Source organism: Tamandua tetradactyla, chromosome 7 (genome assembly GCF_023851605.1).
Source record: "Tamandua tetradactyla isolate mTamTet1 chromosome 7, mTamTet1.pri, whole genome shotgun sequence".
NCBI lineage: Eukaryota > Metazoa > Chordata > Mammalia > Pilosa > Myrmecophagidae > Tamandua > Tamandua tetradactyla.
In genome coordinates this window covers 42,308,145-42,331,428 of record NC_135333.1, presented here as the reverse complement: position 1 = coordinate 42,331,428, position 23,284 = coordinate 42,308,145, and the positions used below count along the sequence as shown (strand labels likewise).

At 43.8% G+C, this 23,284-nt stretch overlaps 2 long non-coding RNA genes across 2 annotated transcripts; one reads left to right on the top strand and one right to left on the bottom strand.

Moving 5' to 3' along the window:
- Positions 1-216: 216 nt before the first annotated feature.
- LOC143691146 (uncharacterized) lies at positions 217-10,900 on the top strand. The gene is made up of 3 exons (XR_013179367.1): positions 217-773; positions 1,736-1,819; positions 10,651-10,900. It is a non-coding gene; the product is annotated as an uncharacterized LOC143691146 (long non-coding RNA).
- On the bottom strand, positions 9,996-22,434 carry LOC143691147 (uncharacterized). Its single transcript, XR_013179368.1, has 3 exons — positions 22,241-22,434; positions 12,281-12,717; positions 9,996-10,870 (listed from the first exon to the last, which is right to left on the bottom strand). It is a non-coding gene; the product is annotated as an uncharacterized LOC143691147 (long non-coding RNA).
- Between the last annotated feature and the right edge of the window lie 850 nt (positions 22,435-23,284).

The window sequence follows — 23,284 nt, the reverse complement described above, 5'->3', positions numbered from 1 at the left end:
GCCCAGAGGCCGTCCTTACCATACTGAGTGTGTGTTAAATCAGCAGGCATTTCAGGAACGCATCACCTGCTCCTACCATGTGTCTGTTTGGTGTAGAGTCTGATGCCAACTCCACAAGCTCTTGGGTATAAATGGAACCATGGCACAGGCATGGGTCTGGAAGGAAGAGTCACAAGGGGTGGTGATAACTGGCTGGCGATGTCACAATTGTTGCTTGCATGCAGGTGCCTGTGCCTTGGAGATGAGGACAGGGGCCCTGAAGCTGCCTGGCTAGGGTCCCCGTGTGATCTGGGGCAGCTATAAATTACATTTCTCTTCCCAGGCACTCAGCCCTATAACAGCCAAGCCCAGGCACCACCCACCCCCAACACACACACACCTGACATTCCTTCCCATGCTTCTAGAACATCACAGAGCCTTCCTCGTGGCATGGAACATTCCAGTGCAAAGGCAGAGTGGAGGGAACCCTGGGGGTAGAGAGAACCATCACACAGCAGAGAGCCCCACCTCCCGCTGCATCCCAGCCTCCTGCACCCTGCCTTCTTTCACACTGTGCGCCATGGCTTGCAGGGGTTGTTACCCACACAGAAGCCTGGAAAAGTCACCAGCACGAGAAGCCACTGCCCTGACCTGGGATTTCTTTGTGCCTAATATTCCAGGACTTGGAGCCCCCTGGACCCTGGCAGAACAGAGTGAGCTGGAGGACCCCAGTCCTGTCGTAGCCCCCGGTGAATGTGTGGCAAGAATGACCTCATCAGCAGTCTCCGAGTTGAGCTGAGTAGACCAAATCTTTGCCAACAGGTGGACTAGTCCCATCCACTTGGCCATCCTCTAAATTCTTCAAAACAACCCTCTCCAAACAGGTCCCCACGTGCTTCCTGGTCACTCACACTTCTGTTTATCCTCACAGTGCAGTAAACGCTGCCTGTGGGACCTTGACCTCCGTGTCAGCACTAGGCTGGCATATGCAGAAAATAAGGTCCAGCTCTACTCAAGCCAAAAGACTGTCCTCAGAAGGTCACGTACAGCCACTCTCTGTGTTTCATTCTCTACGCCTCCGCACGATGTCCCTACACTGCTCACGGTGAGGGTGGGGGGATGGCAGGAACTGCACCAGGGAATCTCAGTACCCGCCTTTACCTGAGCTGGCTCCCCCGAGGGTGCACAACAGGGCGCCTCGCAGTCTTCCCGCAGGGAGCCTCCCTCCCCAGGGTCTTGCTACCTCCTGCTGATTCCCAGGCAGTAGCTGGAGTCAGCTTCCCCAAACACGAATTCTGCAAGGAACACAACAGCTGAAATTTAACAACCCAGCACAGCATTCTGGATCCTTCCGCCTGCCTTCCCCCTTTCCGGCCCTGCCTTCTGCCTCTTCTCTTACTCTCCACTTTCATGGCCCAGCCCCACATGCTTTTCGTAAAAGGCAAATATATTTAATTTTTTAAAATTACTGCTGGCAGAATAAAATAACCACACTCTATCATACCATGTAAATATGTAAGGTCTCTGTACAAAGAAATATGCCTGCAAAATAATGCGCAAGTTTAACCGAAGTAATAAAAGAAATAATGCACAAATAAAAGTTATGGGGTTACAAATATACAGTGAGGTTTCTTTCTTGGTATACTATATGGTGGGGTCACATTTCATTATTTTTCCATGTGAGCATCCTTTTATTGTAGCACCATTTGTTAAATTTGTGTTTCTTTGTTTTGCTTTTTTTATTTTTATTTTTTAGGAAGTGCATGGATCAGGAATGGAACCTGGGTCTCCCACATAGCAGGCAAGAATTCTACCACTGAACTACCCTTGCACCCCTACAGTGAGTTTTGATTCTCATTTCTTTAAAAAAAAGTTTCTGTGCAATTTTATGAGAAGAAACAAACAAACAAACCGAAACCCAACGAAAAGTACATAAAATATACTGGAAGCTGCACAACTTAATTACATATGTTTATGGCTTCAGACTTAGGTTTCTGGCTGGCTTGGGAAGCAGGCTGGTCTCGTTTTTAGTGTTTCACACAACAAAGATAAAAAGACATCCAGGAAAATCCAAACGCATTGAGAAACCCGGCCTCTCTTGACTAAATGACTCTCCATACCAGTGTTAGTTCTCCAACAAACACTCATGCACAAGATATCAACCTCAGGGAGGTTGGTGCATAATTGGCTTTTATTACTTACCCAAAAATTGAAATCCAGCCGATTTTTGTAAAGAAAGTTGAAAATCAAAAAATCCAAAAGGTAATACATGTCCAGACTGACTTGGCAAAAAAATGCCCTGCTCCATGTAGCTGCACACCCAGTAGATGTTTCCATCACTTCACCAGCCTCACGGCCTGGAAAGTACCTGTTTGCCATTTGTCCCTCTGGGGAAGGCTGCCTGGTCAGTCCTTCCTGTCCCCAGAGTCTTGCCTTTGGCCACAGGCAGCTCCAGGGCCCTGTACTGAGCTCTGTTGCACCTCCACCCAGCCTACCCTCCACCCCAGGCCCTCTATATCCCACGAGGGATGGCACAGGTTTCAGGGTGGACTGCAGGGGTTGGAACTCACTCTGCTACTGCCCAGCTGTAAACCAAGGATGTAATAATCCTAGCTACACTTGGGGGAGCTGGGAGAGTCCAATGCATGGATAGATGCAAAGCATGGAGACTGGTCCTGCACACACACACAAAGGACACCAACATGGGCTGCCCTGAACCAGCTACCGGAGCCCATCTCCAAAGCAACCCTGTGGCTGGCTGTGAGTGAAGTAGCTGGCAGGTGTGGGACATGTCCACCTTTGGGCCAGGGTGTGGATCTGCTCCATGAGCCATGTGGACTGAGGTGGGCAAGGGGTGGCTATTCATCCCAGAAAAATGAGGCCTTGGTGATGGGGGGGAAGAGAAGGTGAGAAAGTAAGTGTGCTGGTTTGAAACTGTTATGGACCCCCAAAAAGCCATACTCTTTTAATCCTGATCCAATATTTCAGGTTGGGACCTCTTGATTAGGTTGTTTCCATGGAGATATGACACACCCAATTGTGGGTATGACCTTTTACTTAAGTTGTTTCCATGGCGATGTGGCACACCCAATTGTGGAGTGCTCAAGGAGAGAGAAAAAGTTCAGAACCGACAAAGACACATATATGTAGAGACGATTCTTGGAGTGCCAACAGAGATGCTTGGATAGCTGATACAGAGAGAAGATGCCTAGAAACAGTTATTTGGAGATGTAGATCTCAGCAGACTTGCAATGTGCCTTCCTATGAGATGCTAAAGCTAAAGTGTATTGATGCAAAGCAAGTCAGAACCTGGAGAGAGCCAAAACAGAGAAGCTAAGCGAGGGCCCACAGACACTTGGAAAGCAAACCACGAATCAAAAGCACAAAGCACTGAGCTGGGAGCAAGGGTCTCAGAGGCCAGCCACATGCCACCCAGCTGACAGAGAAATCCTGGGTGCCATCCGGCCTTTTCTTCAGAGTCCTGGTATCTTTATCTGGATGCCTTAGTTTGGACATTTTTATGGCCTTAGAACTGTAAATGTGTAACTTAATAAAACCCCTTTATAAAAGCCAGTCCATTTCTAGTACACTGCATTCCAGCAGCTTTAGCAAACCACAACAGGCCATAGTGCAGAGTGTATCTACCTTTCTTCTTGTCTCTTGTTAGTGCATTTCACCAAAATCTCATCCAATCACTGCTTCCTGGCAGGGCCCAAAGCTCACTTCCCTCCACCTTCCAGGTGCTGGGCAGACTCAGGGAGTGGCCAGGCTTTGCTGAATCAAGATGAATTCTCAGACTTGCCAAGGAAGCCTCAGCAATTGAGCCTACTTCTGACCTGAACATTGAATCTACTTCCACTTGAAGCCCCTGTGCAGTTATGGCTTTATGGAGATAATTCACATGATGACACAAACCTGTCCATTCCTTCATTAATTTGTGCATTCATTCAGCAAACAACTTCAAGTCAATATATTCCAGGAACCATAACTTCATTGTGTGTTTGCAAAACTAGATTCCTACTACACAGTCCCTTTCCTGACACTCACACCAGGCTCACCATTCTATCAACCTGCCTGGCACTTACCTATCTCCATGTCTCACTTCTGCTGCTGCCTCTGCCTGGATCCCTTTCCCCTCCTGTTCCTCCTAGTTATCCTCCTATTTCCAGCTCGCTTCCCCTCTGTGGTGCTTTGCCATCCAGATTCCAGCTGCAGGCCACTTCTCCCTTATCAAGTCAATTGCAGCATACAATTCTGACTTAGGTGAAGTGCTGGCCCCATCCTGGTACCATTTTGGCATGAGCTTGAGCTGTCCTGACATCAGGCAGCTGAGGGCTAGGTTAATCAACTGTCTCGATTTGCTTGGGACTGAAGTGGTTCTCAGGATGCAGGACATCTAGCACTAGAAAGAGAGAAGTCCCAGGCAAAACTGGCCACCCTAGCAGGGAATGCTTTGTTCACCTGGCCATCCACTGAAAGACTCAGCCTCACCCCCTTCCTCCTCTTTATTTCCAGTCTGATCATGAAGACTCATTGATGGCCTCTGGTTCAAGCTCAATTTCAAGGGAATTGAAAGTTATCTCTCAGTTTTGTCTACTTCGGTCCATGCAACAATAGTAGTGTGACTTGACTTAGCCCATTGATTCAGGAAGAAAAAAAGAACAGAGAAACCTTAGTTGTGCATCGAGGAGATGAAAGCTCTGGGTGAGTCACAGGATCAATCTGTCCCTGACTCTGAGAAGATGAAGGGCTCTCAGTCAACAATCACAGTCAGCCAATGAGACATGTCTTGCTGCCCAGGGTGGCAGGTAGCAGTGCACACAGGGCTTCCAGAACTTCTGGCTCATGGTCAACCCTGCCTTCCCTTTGCCCAGCTCACACCCAAGGCCTGGTTCCCTCTGAGCTTCAGAGAAGTAACGAGCAGCTCTTCTTCTGGTGCTCCTGATGTGAATAGTCTATGTCTACACACTCAGGTTGTCAACACGTCCATTCACCATTCTGAATGAACTTGGTTTTTGTTAGTTTTGATAGTGGTGGCAGTGATTACGATATTAAGGACAACAACGATGATGGTGATGATGGTGATGATAATGATAGTGGTAGTGATGGTGATAATGGTGTGATGATGGCAGTGATGATGGTGATGTTGGGGATAGCAGTGATGATGGTGATGATGGTGTGATGATGGCAGTGATGGTGGTGGTGATGGTGATGATGGTGATGATGGTGTGATGATGGCAGTGATGATGGTGATGTTGGGGATAGCAGTGATGATGGTGATGATGGTGTGATGATGGCAGTGATGGTGGTGGTGATGGTGATGATGGTGATGATGGTGTGATGATGGCAGTGATGATGGTGATGTTGGGGATAGCAGTGATGATGGTGATGATGGTGTGATGATGGCAGTGATGGTGGTGGTGACGGTGATGATGGTGATGATGGTGTGATGATGGCAGTGATGATGGTGATGTTGGGGATAGCAGTGATGATGGTGATGATGGTGTGATGATGGCAGTGATGATGGTGGTGATGGGGATAGCGGTGGTGATGGTGATAATGGTGTGATGATGGCAGTGATAATGGTGATGATGGCAGTGATGATGGTGCTGATGGTGATGATGGTGTGATGATGGTGATGATGGTGTGATGACAGTGATGATGGTGTGATGATGGTGTAATGATGGCAGTGATGATGGTGGTAGTGGTGGTGATGATGATGATGGTGGTGGTAACAATTGAGATACTGATAACTAACATTTACTGGATTTATACTATGTGCCAGTGACTCTGGTGAGAGCTTTACTTGTAGTATAAGCATATAAACTTGATTTCCAGGTTTTTCTTTGAAGTTTTCCTTTGAACAAAGTATGTATATACAGAGAAATATATCAATATTTGAAGACCCAGCAATACTTTTACAACCATTTAAAATAGTTTTTGAAAAGCAAGAATCACCTGAGACCCATCACACATTTGCCCCAATCTCCTGGGTGCTTTGACAAACTATAATGACATATTACAGGAAGGTATTTTCACCTGGCTGGGTGTTTACCTAGCGTGTGTGTATGAACATGTACCTGCACATGTTCTCTGGTATGAGTGCCCAACTACACATCTGTTCTCATGTCCATATGCATGAGCACTTTGCAACTGTGTGACTTAAACTAAAGGTTTCCCTAAAATCACCTTCGTCATCCCCTTTGTCTTCCTCTGCCTTATTGGGAAGGAAGGAAGGCAGGCTTCTGTTTCCAGGATAGACAATTCGAAGCAATGCTGGCAGAACAAAACCTCAGCCTAATACCTTTCCAAAAAGCATATTGCTTTTTGTAGCTGCAGCAGCTGAGAATCCAACAGCTATTCCCCAGATACCCCAGCACAGAGCAAGGCTATTTTTAGCCTGTATCACACCTAAGAGTCTGTGCAGAAAAGACATTGTGCGCCAAGCAGACATGCCATTCCTTCCTCAATCACTTAGCTTGATGCAAAAGCAGTAGCCTGAATGCGTTTTTCTTAATGTATCAGATTCCAGTGACAATATGCTATTCTCTTTGAATTCTTTTCAAGTGTCTGCTACACATTCATACCTCTTGATAGCTATTATTACAGCACCTGATTGAGTCTGTTGCCAAATTGCAGGATGAAAACTGGAAAAAATAGCCACCATGTATATGCGTATTTGGGGCAGAGTATCCCTACATCTGGATGACTGAATGCATTTTGATGTTTGACTGCAGTTTCAGTTTTCACTGAGATACTTGGCATCAAGTGGAATATTCAAACCCCAAATAACATGAACATGGGCAAGTGCAAAAAGTTCTTTACATTATGAAGTTTAAAGCACTGGCACTTTGAGATGTTACAATTTTCCTGGGGATGGGATGCACTTGCTGACAAATTATCATTTTCATTAGCTTCATTACCTTTGTCCCTGCCATCACTATTATCAATACCATCATCACAGCTGTTATCACTATCATCCTTACCATCATCACCATCCTCACTGCCACCACCAGCAGCAGCAGCATCACCATCACCACCATTATCATCACTATATCACCGCCGTCATCACCACCACCACCACCATCATTATCATCATCACTATGAGCATCATTGCCATCACCATTATCACCACCACCACCACCATCATCACCATTATCACTATCACCATCACCATCCTCCTCATCATCACCATCAGTATGATACCATCACATCATCACCACCACCACCACTACCATCACCATCATCTTCATAATCATTATTACTGTCTGCACCAAGCAATTTCACACATTATCTCTAATTATCACAGCACCTCATGAGGTAAGCACTAGATCTTTTTGTAATGAGGGGTAGAGAAGTTAAAGTGGCTTTTCTAAGACTAAATAGCTGTAAATTAGAGGATCGAACCCAGATCTCCAAGACACCTTAGCCCTTTCCATCATACCATCTTGTTCCTTAATGCACCAAATTCTCTCCAGATGATGGACTTAGAATGGCAAGAGCCCTCATTAGGTAGCTCGTTGCCCTCTCCTGTAGCTGAAGAGTGTTCCCACATTGGGTTCTTCTTCCACTGCATCTTTGTCTCTCCTCCCCAACACGGCTTCCCCCAAATGACTCCCTGGGATCAAACCACTGTCTGTTGCCTACACAAGTGTTGAGTACACTTGAGCCAAGATTTCTACAGTTTCCTGGGAATATTTGACCCTTTATAAATGTTCAGGAAATGTTTATTGGTATGGACATTTTGCTAACCAAATCTCACTGGGGAGGATGCTTTATATGAAGAAACTGAGTACGCATTTTTGAGCAAAAGAGACCCATGACCCAGCCTATACTCCACCACCAACTGACTGGGTCGACTTGGGCAAGCCTCGGGGTCCTTGGCATCCAGGAATCTTTCTTGACCCCTCCCTTGCCTTCACATTCCCTATCTAATACCTCACAAAATCCTACTGGTTTTACCATCAAAGCTTTTCTGAAATCTACCTTTTCCATCTCAAGGTCCCCTTGAGATTCTTTTCCAGAATATTTCATATGCCACCCTTCAACCCTGTCCCTCACTTGGTCTTCCTCATCTATTTAAGTAGCCCTGCCCTGTCCCCAATTGTACATGGAAAACAAATGAACACACAAAACCTTGAAACTGTCCTTGACTTCTCCCCACTTTTTTCTCAAGACCTGTATCCCAGGAACTGCAAATCCTGTTGGCTGCAGCTTCAACTTAGACCCTGATGCTTCTTATATGTTTATTTCTACTCAAGCAGTCCTCAATGCCTCCTATATTGCTTGGGCCCATGCAATGAACTTCTGACTAGCCTTTTGGCCCCTAACTTGGCATTTTCACCACCTTTTTCCCACTTTACCTGTAACTCTCATATTTAAAACCATCCAGTGGTTCCCATTTCACACCATGTCAAATCCAAAATGGTGAGTACAGCCAGCAAGCCCCTCTGAGGACTGGCCCATTCCTTCTTCTAACCTTCACTTAAGCTACTGCCCCTTCCCTCTGCAAATTCTGCATACACAACTCCAACAACCCAACAGTTTTCTCTCCCCTTGGGGTTATTGGCATTGCAGCAGTATCTTCTTGGAAAGATCATCCCATTATGCTGTCCTGGCTGGCTCCTGCTCATGCTCTAGGTCGGAGTTGAAAGGTCATTTTCTTATAGGGGCTGCCTCTTCTTCCCAAGTTGGAGTTAAGTCCCTTTCTTGTTCATTTTCATAATACACATCATAATTTATGAATATATACTTAATTGTGTGCCAATTTGTTTTTCAGTTTCCTCCCTTACCTCTAAGTGCAATGAAAGGGCCATGGGGCAAGGACTTGCCTCACTTTTGGCCACATTCTGGCACCTGTAGGCATGTCTGACCACAGCAGAACTCCATACATAGATGCCAGGTAAAAGAATCAGTGAAACAATCGTTACAGACCTAGCCCTGCCTTCCTCCCAGATTGCTTTGAGGCTGAGAAAAAGGGATGCCTGCAGCCTCAGTCCAGGAGCATCCTGGAGGCAGGGGCAGTGTGAGGATTTGAACCATATGGGGCACCAGAGCAGTCACCCATATAAGGATGGATCCTCATGGTTCACTAAAATGAAGGGACCAAAAACATACCAGACTTTATAAATCAATGATCACAATTACTGATTCTAACAGCGTCTGAGATGGTATTCACTTTTACCAACTTACAGACAGGACACTAAGATGATAGCTTGCCCAAGGTGATATCCAGCTGTTAAGAGAAGACCCAGGATTCTCAGTGGGTTGAGCCCATACCCCAGACCCACCCTCTTCCCACTGCCCTCCTAGTCCCACTATTGCCTTTCCATTTCATTTCCCTGTGGATACACAGAAAGAGGAAATGTATACTTTCCTGCTCCTTGGAAGCTTTCTTCCTGACAGCAGGCAAATCTCCCTGGTGCTTTGTTCTGAAGTCCACTGTGACCTCTCAGTTACCCAGCCAAGCACACGGGCTGTCCTTTGGTCATACTCAGGCCTCTCTGTGCCACTGGGGCTCACAGGTTCTGCTTGAGAAGCTTCTGGCATCCAGCATGCAGCAGGTGACCTCCATCCCAGGCCTCCTGGCTGTCCTGGGCTGCAACTCCCACACTGATGGAGGCAGCACCCACACAACCATCCCAGACAGCTGACAGCCACATGTCAGACAGTTTATAACCAGACTGCTCTTCTGCATGGTCTACTTCTGTGGAAAGATGGGGAGACAAGTGGTCCCTAAGGGGACTCACCAGGGTAGGTGATGGACGGAGGCTTGTCAGTCCATCGCACCTCTGAGCCACAGGGTCCAACTCTGAGCACAGAGCAGAACTGCACTCAGAGGCAGAGTCCAAAGGGAATTTGGAGAGCCCACCATCCACCCAAATTATAAATAGAGTTCAACATCATACATAAATGGAACCAAATTTTTTTGAGCCCTTTCTATCAGGTAAATTGATAAAAAAAAAAAACAACTTTGAGCCACTTTACTTTGCGGCTTTGAATACAATGGCCAATTTCATATTTATAAATGATACAGCTTAAAGATGGGGAGAATGAGCATTGACAAATTATCTGTAAGCACAAGGCATGATTGACATATGCACTATCATGTGCCATTCCATTGAAGCATTTTAATCCTAAGAGCACAGGCTCCAGAGCATGACCACCCAGGCCGGAATTCAACTGTGCATCTTTGGATGAGACTGATGGTGGTGGTGCTGGTGGTGATGGTGGTGATGGCAGTGATGATGGTGGCGATGGTGGTGATGCTGGTGGACAGTGTTGATGGTGTTCATTGTGGTGACGGTGATGATGGTGGTGGTGATGGTGGTGAAGGTGATGGTGATAGTAATGTTGATGGTGATGGTGGTGGAGGTGGTGGAGGTGGTGGTGATGGTGACGATGGTGACGATGGTGATGGCAATGTTTGTTGATTATGGTGTAATGCTGTTTGTGTAGTGATGGTGGTGATGGTGGTGGTGATGGTGGTGATGATGATGGTGATGATGACCTCTGGGTTCAGCTCTGTCATTGTAAAATAGCAATGTTGCCAGAATCCATCTCAAAAGGATGCTGTAGAAACTGTGTAAATAACCATACAATGCACCTAGGTGATCACATAGCGCTTGGTGAGGATCTAATAAACTGTAGCTTTAATATCTTCTCTTTCAGATGAAGAGATGTGGTCCCAGGGAGTTGTGAAACACACCCAGCTGGCACAGAGAACATGGGGCAGAGAGAGGATTTGAACTCTTGCATTTGTAGAGCTGCCTCTCCTCCTTTGTTCGGTTCTTCTGGTGATAGACTTAGGTGACTGAGCTATGAAAGTGTTTGTGAAGAATGACCTCATCAAAGATGACGGAATTTAGAACATGGTAATGTCAGATGAATGCTGTGGGAAAAAGAGCAATAAAAGTTCATTTCCATGAGGGTGGTCCCTAACATGGAAGGAGGCACTGCACACACCTACTCAGGAGGAGAGGGAGGTGTCGGAGGGCAGCCGGAGTGGGGACATCTGTTTACGGGCTCTGGGTTTGCTCTTGGCCCCTTCATTAGTGGTTCTGAAATCCAGGATCGAGACCCACCTTCTCTCTGGACCTGAACTCCTTCCTCTCATGCAGTGAGAGCCGAGCTAAGAGATTATCCACATCCTTCCCACTTTCCATTCTGCAGAGCTCCCTCTGGTTTATGCAAAAGGCCCCACTGCCCCCTTCTGCCAGCCCAGGTGAGGAGCCTTGCACACTGAGGTGACCAGAGAGAAGCTGACATGAGCAGAGAGGCTGTTTTACACCACCCCCGGCCGTGCCTCCTGACCCGCAGTGCCAGACCCCGTCCCTCCCCATGCCTGTCCAGAGGCTGAAGGCAGAAGCCGTTAATTACTTGTGACTCCAGCTGTTCTACCATCCACAAGTCACAGAGGAGACGTTGTGTGGCACATCTCACCTCCCTCTATTAATGCCAGGACCAGGTGTGCATTTGTCATTCCAGCTCAGTGTCACTGTCCCCACAGGCCTCCTCTGATGACCTTCCTCCAACACCTGGCACCGCAGCCCTCACTGTCAGCAGCAGGGGCTTGCATTTGATGCACACACCTGCTTCCCAGAGGGAAGTGATGGACTCGTTCACCTGGGCTTCCATGGTGACCTGACAAATGGTAATTTGAAGCCAGTGTTCTTTGACTGCTAGATGAAGGAGGCACACTTTTCTCTCTAATTCTTTTCAGTTTCTCTTAGACTCGTTGCCCTCACATTTAAATAAATAGAAATGCAATGGATAGAAGATGATTGGCAGGTGCATAGATAGGTAGATAGAGATGAATGAATGGATGGGTGGATGAATAGAGAGCTGGATAGATAGATGAAAGAAAGAGAGAAAAGCCAGCTAGATCTTTGCCCTGCTGCCTCTGATTTCCTGCCTCCCTGGGGTGTGGAACCCCTGAGTCCACTTCTGCACACACGTTCCTCAGGCAGTTTGGGCTGTCTGTTCCCACCACTCTACCAAAGATGCCTCTGCTCCACTTAAAGATCCCTGCAGCCTCTTCATTTCAAATCCAATGGTTTCTTCCATGCGGTCAACATGCATGTCCTCTTGGGGACAGGTCTTCACTGAGGGACCCTCCTGTGGGACGCTTGCCCCTGGCTGCAGAGAGCCCTTGCCCCTTTTCCTTTCTCTTTCCCTCAGCCCTCTGCCACCACCTCTCTGTTCAGTGCAGGTCCTCAGTGGGTTCCTGTTTAAAATGTCCAATAGGACTTTTTCCAATGGCTTACTTAAAGATCTCAAAAAGATTTTAAAGTGTGCAAACCTGTGTTGTCATTAGAAGTACACTGACAGTCTGTGAGACGAGAAGAATATTAAGCAAAGTCTCGGACATATGAACGTGCGATGTTGGCAGAAGCTGAGCAGACTCGTCTTCCCAGGGGGAATGTCACCAACTGCGGTCGCTGAACAGGGCAGCACACTTCACTCTCAGAGCGTCATAAACACGTCCTGTTTGTTTCTCCCCACAGCTTTCAGTCAAGTCCTGTTGAATTTCTGGTTTTACAGATGAGAAAAGGAAACCAAGGTTAAACATGTCCAAGATCAAGCAGCAAGGAAGGAGAAGAGCAGGGCTTGGTTTGAGATCCTGCTCTTACCTTCTGCCATGAGGGCAGTGCAAAGGGCTTGTGGTGAGGGGCTCCTCTGAGTGCTCCCTGAGCAGACAGCTCCGTGTCTTCAAGGGCAGAAATGCCACCTTTGTACCTGAAAGAATGTGAGGTATACGGGCCACCCCTGGGGTAGCTGGCTCCCTTCAGCACGTGAGCACTTTTTTTCCTACTGCCAGCTAGAGACTGTGATTCCAGGAAAGAGGGAGGGGAAGATCCCGGCTCCAACGACCCTGAACTCAGCACTCTAAGACAGGGCTGGGCAAGGACAGACACCAGGAAGCCTTGTGCTGGAGAAGGCAAGGCTCTGCCCTTTCCTCTCTTCTTTTATTTTCTTCCCACTTCTTTTCTAAAGTAAACGTTCAGTAAATAGATTTTTTAGGGTTAATCTACAAATATTTCAGTACACATCTCTAAAAGAAAGATCCCTAGACAGTATAGGCACAATATCACAAAAATCCATTATGTGTTTACATTTCACCAGTCATCTAAACTTTAAATTTTGTTAATTTGAATCTGAATCCAAATGAAACTCATACTTTGAAACTAGTTGATAAATCTCTAAAACCTTGTTTTGTAATCTGTAATCTTCCCCTTTCCCTAGCCCCCATTTTCCTTTGTAATGTAATATGTTTAGGAAAGAAACCTATTGTCTTTTCTGTAGAGTCCTCTGAAGTCGGAAATTTTCTGCTAAACATGTTTAACTGGCCCAGAGGTTCCCGTGAATTGGTAGTTAGATTGAAGACATCATCAGATTCAGTTTTTGATTTTAGGCAAGACTACCTCATGGGCTGCGCTGAGCTACCGTCCACATGCCTCAACCCATGACTTCATTAAGGGTTGAAAATGATAATTCTAACTTTAATTCCTTATTCCTTAGCTATGCTATTTATGTTAAAAACCCTCCCCATTACAGTTATCTGTTTATCCAGAAGTAAAGTTCTTCTATGCAAAGCAATAAATACTTATTTCCTTTCCTTGATTTTTCTGTTTTCGAAATGAGTAAAGTCTCAGCATTCTCCAGTAGTGACCAGGATTTTTAATTAATTAGTTTTAATATAAACCCTAGGGTTGAAGTAGACAATGCATTGGGTCCATTGCATTACCCACCTAGTGATGCTAAACTTGCCCGTCTTTGCTTATGAGAACCTCAACTTTGGCTCTGAGTTCTCTTTTTCTTTCCCCATTCCTTTTTTTTTTTAAGGATTTTTTTTTAATTGTAATAAAATACACATACCATCCAATTTACCACAGCAACTGTTTTAAAGGGTACAAGTTTAGGGGCATTAAGTACATTTACAATGTTGAATGATCACACTTCTATCTAGTTCCAGAACTTTTTCGTCATCCCAAAGAAAACCTTGCACACAAATGTTCATAGCCGTTCCATTCAAAACAGCCCCAAGGGGGAAACAATCCAAGTGTCTGTCAACAGACAAATGATCAACAAAATGTGGTTCATGCATAAATAGAGTATTAAGGGGCACTAACAAGGAAGGAAGGGCTGATTCGAGTTACAGCACGGGTGAACCTTGAAGTCATGTGAAGTGAAAGAAGCCAGACACAGAAGTTCACATTTTGTTTAACTCCTTTTGACATGATCCCAGAAGATGCTACAGCTTCCTTGCTTTCTGGAACAAGACACTTTGGGCTCATCTTGTACTTTCCCTACAGCAGCTTTATAATCAAGCATTTTTCCAAGAAGCCTCGAGTGCCTTTCAGTGGTAAAATGGATTCCGAGATCACAGCCTGGGGATTAGGGGGTCTCACTGCTACTAAATTGTCATTAGTTCCCACACCTTTGAAGTATAGATTTTTTTCTTAATCTTTTTGCTGTTACATCACTAATCCTTACACATCTCCCTAAATGTCCTGGTTGTCCCCCCCAGCCCATGTCATCCCATGACACGCACACAATTGCCTCACAGAAGCAGCACTGGTGCTCCCACCACCATTTTCACAACCAAAAGCAGTTTGCGCTGCTCAGGCACTTGGTTTGTTTACTCTGGGCCCCTCCCGGGCATGGGCCTGCAGTCTCCTGTCTCCCTACAGCCATGGAAGGAGCCCGACTCTCTGTGGCACTACCACCCATCGCAAACCCAGCTCAGTCCATGCACTTCCTTTTGCTTTTACAGCTACTTCTGTTTTATATTACGTAAAACATGTATGTGGTTTCACAGTCAAATTCGTATGCAAAGAAGTTTGCTTTCTCTCCCTGTCTCCTCTGCCCCTGCTCCTTCTTTCCCCATTCGAGGTAACTTTATTTCTTTGCTTGTTTATATATGTATTTATTTTAATTTATGGTTCATTATGCTTATTATTTTAATATAGCCATATGCATACATAATGTTTATAAACATGTAGACATATTATGTACTTATATTTCCATAAATATAGAGAAATATTCTGTACTTAGAATATATTGGATAGAGACAATATACCATTTAAATATATATTATAAATGCATAAATATGTCTAGTCTTGCCTTGATTAGATATGCGTGAACAGGACACACACTTTCGCTCTGGGTTCTTTGCACCTTCCACGTTTCACGAGGCGTCACAATGACTAAGGTACAGGGCCGAGGCTACTTTTGTGAAACATGAAATATTTTCAATCTCAGGTGACTTCAAGAGAAACACAAGTCTACTTTTGAAAAGTTTACAACGAGGAAGACCACGTGGACCCACGGCCCCTCCCAGGGCTTGGCTGGGTGTGTGGAAGGGAGGAACCCCAAGGTTTAGCTCTTTTGGGCTTCACTATAAATAAATAAGTTTTGGGGCTTCACTATAAATAAATAAGTGTGAATAGGCCCCTGCTTGTGCCCTTCTTTCGATGTTTTTGCCACTGCATCACTGGGAACAATTCGTAGAAGTGAGATGGCTGGGTCAAAGAGTGAAGGCAAATATAGAATGTTGCTAGACATCACAAATATCTTTCTTTTGAGGTTGAAACACTTTTATTCTTGCCAACATTGCATCAAAGTGCCCATTGCCCACAATTTTTCCATCACAATGTGTTGTCAAACTTTTGGGGTTTTGCCAAAAATCTGACAGCTACACAATGGTGTCTTGGTGTAGCTTTAATTTGCATTTCTCCTATTATGGCTGAGGCTGAACATCTCTTCACATGTTTAAGGCTCTTTTATTACTTTTTCAGTAAATTATTCATTCATTTTTTTAAGCCCATTATTTTCTCATTTCTCTATCAGATGCTTGGCTTTTTATTCCCTATTTATAGAAGACCTGTTTTGCATGGTTAGCACCCTTTCGCTTTTCTCCTTTTTCAAAGTTTAGGTGGTTATTCTTAGCTACTCTTGACAACTTGTTTTTCCTAATGAAAAACATAATCAAGAAACAACCACCAAGGACTGGCAGAAACACCGTTCTCAAAGCTACAAAGATGGTTAAAGGGCCTGTAGAAACACGGTGAGCACCAAATCAAGAAAGTGGCTTTTTTAAAGTGGAGGGCCTCAAGGCTCCCTGGTTGGGCCATTCCCTACACAGGCCCCTGCAGTTCCCTGGTCCTGGGGAGCAGGTGTGTCTGGAAGGTTTTTCTGGTACTGCCTGAGGCATTCACCTCCCTGGAACTTGCCCTGCATGTAGAAGGTGGATCACCTAGCTCTTCTACATGCTGCTGCAAGAGAGAATTAAGTGGCTGCCCGGGGCAGGGATTGCTGGCTGTGAGGACACTATTTTGGAGGAAAGAGGGGACATCCCTACCCATGAAACCAGGGGAATTCCTAGGGCCAAATGAGCATGCCCCACATGAGATGCATGTGCAGAAAGGACCAGTGAGGCTCCTATGCTTTGGCCTGGAGCTATTGTTTGAACTCGCATGGATAAGCTCTGAAAGAGAGCAAAGTGTAAATCTGCAAAGACTAGGGAAGATCTTTTCTTTTTCTTTTTTCTCTTTTTCAGCTGCTGGCACTCAGGGAAAGCTTGATGGTAACACTAGCTGGATACCAACTTAAGAAACAAAAGTCTGAGACCCTAAATTTCAGCAACAACACATTAAAATATCAAAATATCCGTGTTTCAACAAAAAGAATTGTAGAATGCATAAAGATACAGAAAGATATGGTCCAGGAAAAGAAGAAAACTAGAGCTTTAGAATTCATCAATTAGGAGAATCAGACTTGGGATATTCCAGACAAAAGCTTAAAAAAAAAATGGTACTAAATATGCTCAACAAGCTAAAAGCAAATATGGGGGAAAAAACTGAAGGAAATCAGGAAAATTCAAATGAACACAAAGAGAATAACAGTGATGAGAACTATGAAAAGGAAACAAATAGAGCTGAAGACAACAGTAACAGAAATTTAAAATTCCTTTAGAGGAATTCAATAGCAGATTGGAGCTGGCAGAAAAAAGCATCAGTGATCTGAAGGTAAGACAGTTGAAATCTTCTAGTCTGAGAAGCAGAAAAAAGAAAGAATAAAGAAAAGTGACCAGAGCCTGAAAAAACTGTGGGGTACCATCAAGTGTACCAACATATGCACTGTGGGACTCCCAAGAGGAGAAGGAGATGGCAGAAAGAATATTCAAAAAATAGTGCTTGTAAACTTTGCAAATTTAACAAAAGACATGAATATACACATCCAACAGGCTCAATGAACTCCAAACAGTATAAACCCAAATAAACCCACACCATGGCATGTTATAATCAGACTGTCAATGCCAAAGGTAAAGAAAGAATTCTGAAAGCCCCAAGACAGAAGCAATATGTTTCATACAAGGGAGCCTCAATAAGATTAAGTGCAAATTTCTCATTGGAAACCATGGAGACAAGAAGGCAGTGAGATGCCATATGTAAATTACTGAAAGCAAAAACTTGCAGCCAAGAATTCTATATCTAGAAAAACTGTCTTTTAAAAATGAGGCAGGGAATCAAGATATTCACAGATAAACGAAAGCTGAGATATTTCATCACCTCTGGACTGACCATACCAGAAATGCTGAAGAGAGTGCTGTAGGTTGAAAGGAAAGGACACTAGACAACTAACCAAAGAAATAAAGATCTCTGGTAAAAATAATGATGGGGGTGAATATAAATAACAATACTACTTCATTTTTTGGTTTGTAACTCCACTTTTTACTTCCTACAGGATCTAAAAGGCAAGTACATACAATGTGATGATAAATCAAAGGTTTTATACTCCTGATGTATAATTATGTAATTTGTGACAAACACTATATATAGGTGGGGGGATGGTGGGTTATAGGAACATAGTTTGTGTATAATATTGAAGCTAATTTGGTATCTAAGCAAATGAGAATGTTATAGATTTAGGATGTTAAATTTAAGCACATGGTCACCGCAAAGAAAATATCAGAGGGTACGTCAGCTCACAGAGGCAGAAATTAGAGGATAGGTTGCCAAGGATAGGGGTCAGGGTGATGGTGACTTAATGCAGAATGTGTGTAAGGCTTCTGTCTGGTGAGAAGGGAAAGTTCTAGCAATGGACAGTGATGAAGTTCTAACACATCGTGACCGGGATTAATGCCCCTGAGTGGAGTGCTTGGGTGTAATTGAAACGGGAAGATGTGTATTGTGTATATGTTTCCGTGGTTACAAAAGGAAAGAAAAGTGAAAGAGACAATGAGAACTAATGCAATCCATGATACTGCGTGAAATCTAAGAACGGAGGAGAAAAGGCTCCAAAGGATATTATTGGTACTTGAATGCAGCCTTGGGAGAGATTATGGGCCAGAAGTCACTGGCTCAGCCAAGGCCAGATTCTTGACCTTTTAGAAACTGCCATGATAAAACTGTGTAATGATAAATGTTTGCTGTTTCAAGTAGGCAAATTTCGGTAATCTGTTATACACAGCGATAGGTACACATATATACATATATGTATATTTATGTATATATATATAAAAATTCAAACATATACACAGACATATTGCAATCGTAAATGGGAGCATCATCATCTTCTAACAGATTTTATATCTATGGTTGTTATTGATTTTTCCCATTGTATTTTTTTTCTTTTCTTTTTGGGTTTCTTTATTTTTATTAAAGAAGTGGAGGGTTTACAGAACATTCATGCATAAAATGCGAGATTTACCTACACTACCATATTATTAACACCTTGCATAGGGGTGAAATATTTGTTACAATTGATAAAAGCACGGTTTTATGATTGTACTACTAACTGAAGTCCATTTAGAAAGATGGAAAACTTTTGGTCACAGATGGTGGTGCTGGTGGTACATCACTGGGAATATAATTAGCAGCGCTGAGTTATATATCTGGATGTGGCTTATGGGGAAATGTTAGGTTGTATACATGGCAATAGAATAAATCTATTTTTAAATCCATAGTATTACACTACATAGTGAACTCTAAGTGAAATCCTTCTTATTTTTTAATTCAACTTTTAATTCCGAGATAATTATAGATGCACATGAAGTTTAGGAAATAGTACAAAAGATATCCTGTGCACCTTACACCGAGTGTTCGCAACTGAATAATTGCAAAACAATACAACTGGGATAATGACACGGTCAAGATACAGCACATTTCCACAGCTGCAAGGATCCGTCGTGACATCATTTTGTAGCCACACCACTTCCCTCCAGCCCCACCCCCTCCTCAGCTCCTGGCAACCACTTATCAGATCTCCATTTCTGTGATGTCGTCAATTGAAGAATATCATATACATGGAGTCACACAGCAGGTAGCTTTTTGAGGTTGCATTTTTCACTCCGCATAATTCTCTGGATATTCATCAGAGTAGTTTCATCAGTAGTTTGTTCCCTTTTACTGCTGAGTTGTATAGTATGGTTATATCACAGTTTCTTTAATAATTTGCCCACTGGGTTGCTTCCGGTCTGAAGCTAGCATGAATCCAGATGCCATAAGCATTCATGCATAGGTTTTTGTCTTAACGGACATTTTCATTTCTTTGGTGTTATATATATGGGAGTGAAATTGCTGGGTTATATAGTAATTATACATTTAGATGTTTAAGAAATATGTTCAGGGTGACTCTGCCATTTTACATCCCACCAGAAATATGTAAGTGATCCAATTTCTCCACATCTTCACTGAAACTTGGTGTCATCGCTATTTTTTTTTATTTTAGCCATTCTGATAGGTGTGAAATGGTACCTTTCTTTGGCTTTTTAAATTAATGGATATACTTTATTTTTAAGCAATTTCAGGTTTACGGAAAATTGATGAGATTGTACAGAGTTCCCTTACACTCCTCTTTACTTATTACTAAATCTTACCTTAGTGGGGTATATTTGTCACACTGATAAGCCAATATTGACACATCGTTATTAACCAAAGTTTGTCGTTTGCATTAAGGGTCACTCCTTGGTAGGTCTATAGGTTTTGGCAAATGCATAATGTCACGGTACCTGTGTTTTGTGTGGACATAAGTTTTCAACTCATTTGGATAAATACCCAGGAGCACCTTTTCTGGGTCACGTGGTGAGACAATTTGTAACATGGAAAGAAACTGCCAAACTCTTCTTAAGTGGCTGGACCATTGTGAACTCCCATTGGCAGTGAATGAGAGGTCGTTTGTTCCACATCCTTGCCAGCATTGAATATCGTCAACTTTTTGGATTTTGGTCATTTTACCAGTATGTAGTCATATCTCAGTGTGGTTTCATCCCCTCCTCACATTGCAGGGCAAGGTCATTTCCCTAGTGACAAAGATGACAGCGGAAGGTGCCGCTGATTTCATCGTGAACCGTCTGTCCCCATATCCCCCGGAATGGGCTGGCTTGGCCGTCACCCAGGCACAGCAGCAGGCGTGGGGGGCCCATACTTAGAGGCAGAGGCACGGGAGGAGGCGATTTTCATCTTAAATGTCAGAGTGATTTATAGACTATATTTCCTGGGGAAAGTGCAAAGATTTATTTCCAGGAGACAGGCCGTTTGTAAACACACAGCTCGCAGGTGCGGCCGTGTGGGCTGGAGGGCCTGCAGAGGCTCACGCCCTCCTCCAGGGAGAGACACACAGCCCTGGAGACAAGAATGAGGGCTTGTATCAGAACAAGACATCACGTTGAGTGAGATAAGCCAGACACAGAAGGACAAATATTGTATGATCTCACTGACATGAAATAATTAGAATAAGCAAACACATAGAGTCAGAATCTAGAATATAGGTTACCAGGAGACAGTGTGGGGGTAGGGAATTGGGAATTAAGGCTTAAAATACACGCAGTTCCTGTTTGGGGCAGTGGGAATGCCTTGGCAGTGATGGTGGTGATGGTAGCACAACACTGTGAGCAGAATTAACAGCACTGAAGTATGTATCTGAATGCGATTAAAAGGGCTGATGTTAGGTTGTGCATATGGTACTAGAATAAAAAATTTTTAAAAATCCATAGAGGGAGCTGATGCTTAATTTGTGCAGAATATGTAATAAGAGTGATTAGAAATGGTTGAAAATGGATGGAGGTGATGGGAGCACATTATAGTGAATGTAAGTAACAGTGATGATATGTGGGTGCAGCTGTGGTTGAAAGGGAGAGTTTAGGGTCATGCATGTCCCTGGAAGGAAAGCGAGAGGATGACACTGAAACTGTATGACATAGTGAATATTCCTCAGGGTGAAAAGCTTCTAGATCGATTGTGGTGATGTATACATAATGCAGCGACTGTACACTTAGATGGTTTGTATGGTATGTGAGATTATATAAATAAAAGTGCTTTAAAAATAAAAATATAGGGGAGAAAGGGTAGTTCAGTCGCAGAATTCTTGCCTGCCATGAGAGAGACCCAGATTCAATTCCCAGTTCATTATTAAAAAATGAAATAATAATTTAAAAATATTGCTGCAATAATGAGATAGTCACTTGGAAAAAGAATGAAATGTGACCCACTACATACAATATATAAAAAAAAAATTTTAATTCAACAACTAAAAATTAAAAAATAAAACCCTTGGAAATAAATAAATAAATAAAATAAAATCTTTAGTAGCAGAGAAAAAAATCCATAGAACTCCACAACAGAAACAGTGAGTTAAACCATGCACTATAGCTAATAATACAATTATTAAAATGTGCTTTCATCCATACTAATAGATGCTGCACACAAATGTAACGTGTTAATAATAGGGTGGATATGGAAATCCTGTTTTTTATGCATGATTGTTCTGTAACCCACAACTTCTTTAACTAAAATAAATAAATGAACAAAGTGCTAAGATTGAGAAAGGGGTTAGGAGGAACTGTGTTGAGTTGTGTGCTTCCCCTGAAATTAAGCAATAAATAGAATCAAATGAAATTTAAAAGAAAGGAAGGAAGGAGGGAGGGAAGGAGGGAGGGAGGTAGGAAGAAAGAAAAAGAAAGAACAAGGATCTGGACCCAGGTGACCTGGTCTTCTCTGGGCACCAACAGAGGTGTGGAGTAGCGGTTCATTTTCTCCATCTCCCCAGGGGAGCTGGGATTAGATTTAACTCCTCTACCTGTCGCCACTTGGGGGCATGAAAGGGGAGAGGATGCAAGCAGCCTTTCAACCAGGAGATATGAAAATTATAAATTTGTATGCACACAATAAACTAGTCTTAAAATATATAAAGCAAGCATTGGTATAAAAGAAGAAACTAACACATCTAAAATCAGCCCTGAAAATGTTACTGCACCTACCTGGTAACTGGCACAGACCGCATGGCCTCACGGGAAGCCTGGAATCCAGAGGGGTGAGCTTGGGGCGGACATGGGTGCAGATGGAGGACCAGTCCTGCAGACGCAGTCCAGAGCACCTGCCTTGGGCCTGGATGTGTGGAAGGAGAAACCTTCATGCAAGAATTTCAGGCCCCTTCATGTCCTCGATCACATACTTCTTCAGATTCCCGCAGTAGAACTCACAGCACATCTGAACCCACACCTAAAAAAATGCACAGCTGTAGTAACAAACAAGCCATTTGGAACAAGGCTCAGCAGAAACAGGAAATGAAACCACAAGGAAAAGAGACTTCAGCTACTCGAACTATCTTGTATTGTTTGTAAAGTAAGTAAATGTAAAGAAATAAAAGAGGGAACCAAAGACATGAGTGGGGTCGAAAGATGGCAAAAAACAAATAGATAAAAAGAATGAAACGAAATGTCCATCAAAGGAAAATGCCATCTCTCACCGTCATATTAAATCTATTAACTTATCTGTCGATGTTTTGGCTTCTTGAACCATCACCTTGTCTGTGTATGAAGGCATCTGAGGAGCTCAGATGAAAATGGGGCCCCCCTGGCCCTTGGACTGAGGGAGACTGCCTGCAAGCCCCCATCTCTTGGGCTGCCTGTCTGTGCTCCCACTTGCGTGCACAGCATTAGTTCCACACAAGTCAGAGATGGGAAGGCCCCAGCCTCCACCTGGCCCTCCCAGACCCACTCACAACCGCATGGGCTGGGATTTGGGAATTCATCGGATTCCAAGGAGCAATGGGAGGGGATGCACTGTGGAGCACGCAGGCTTCTGCCACCTCTCCAGCTCCATGCCACCTCCAAGCCCCCACCAGTCCCAACCCCTAAAAATTAGCTGAGCTCTTTCCTCACCTGTTCTAGTTTGCTAGCTGCCGGAATGCAATATACCAGAAGCATTTTTAAATGTCTTTTAAAAAGGGGGATTTTAGTAAGTTGCTAGTTTACAGTTCTAAGGTTGAGAAAATGTCCCAATTAAAACAAGTCTATAAAAAT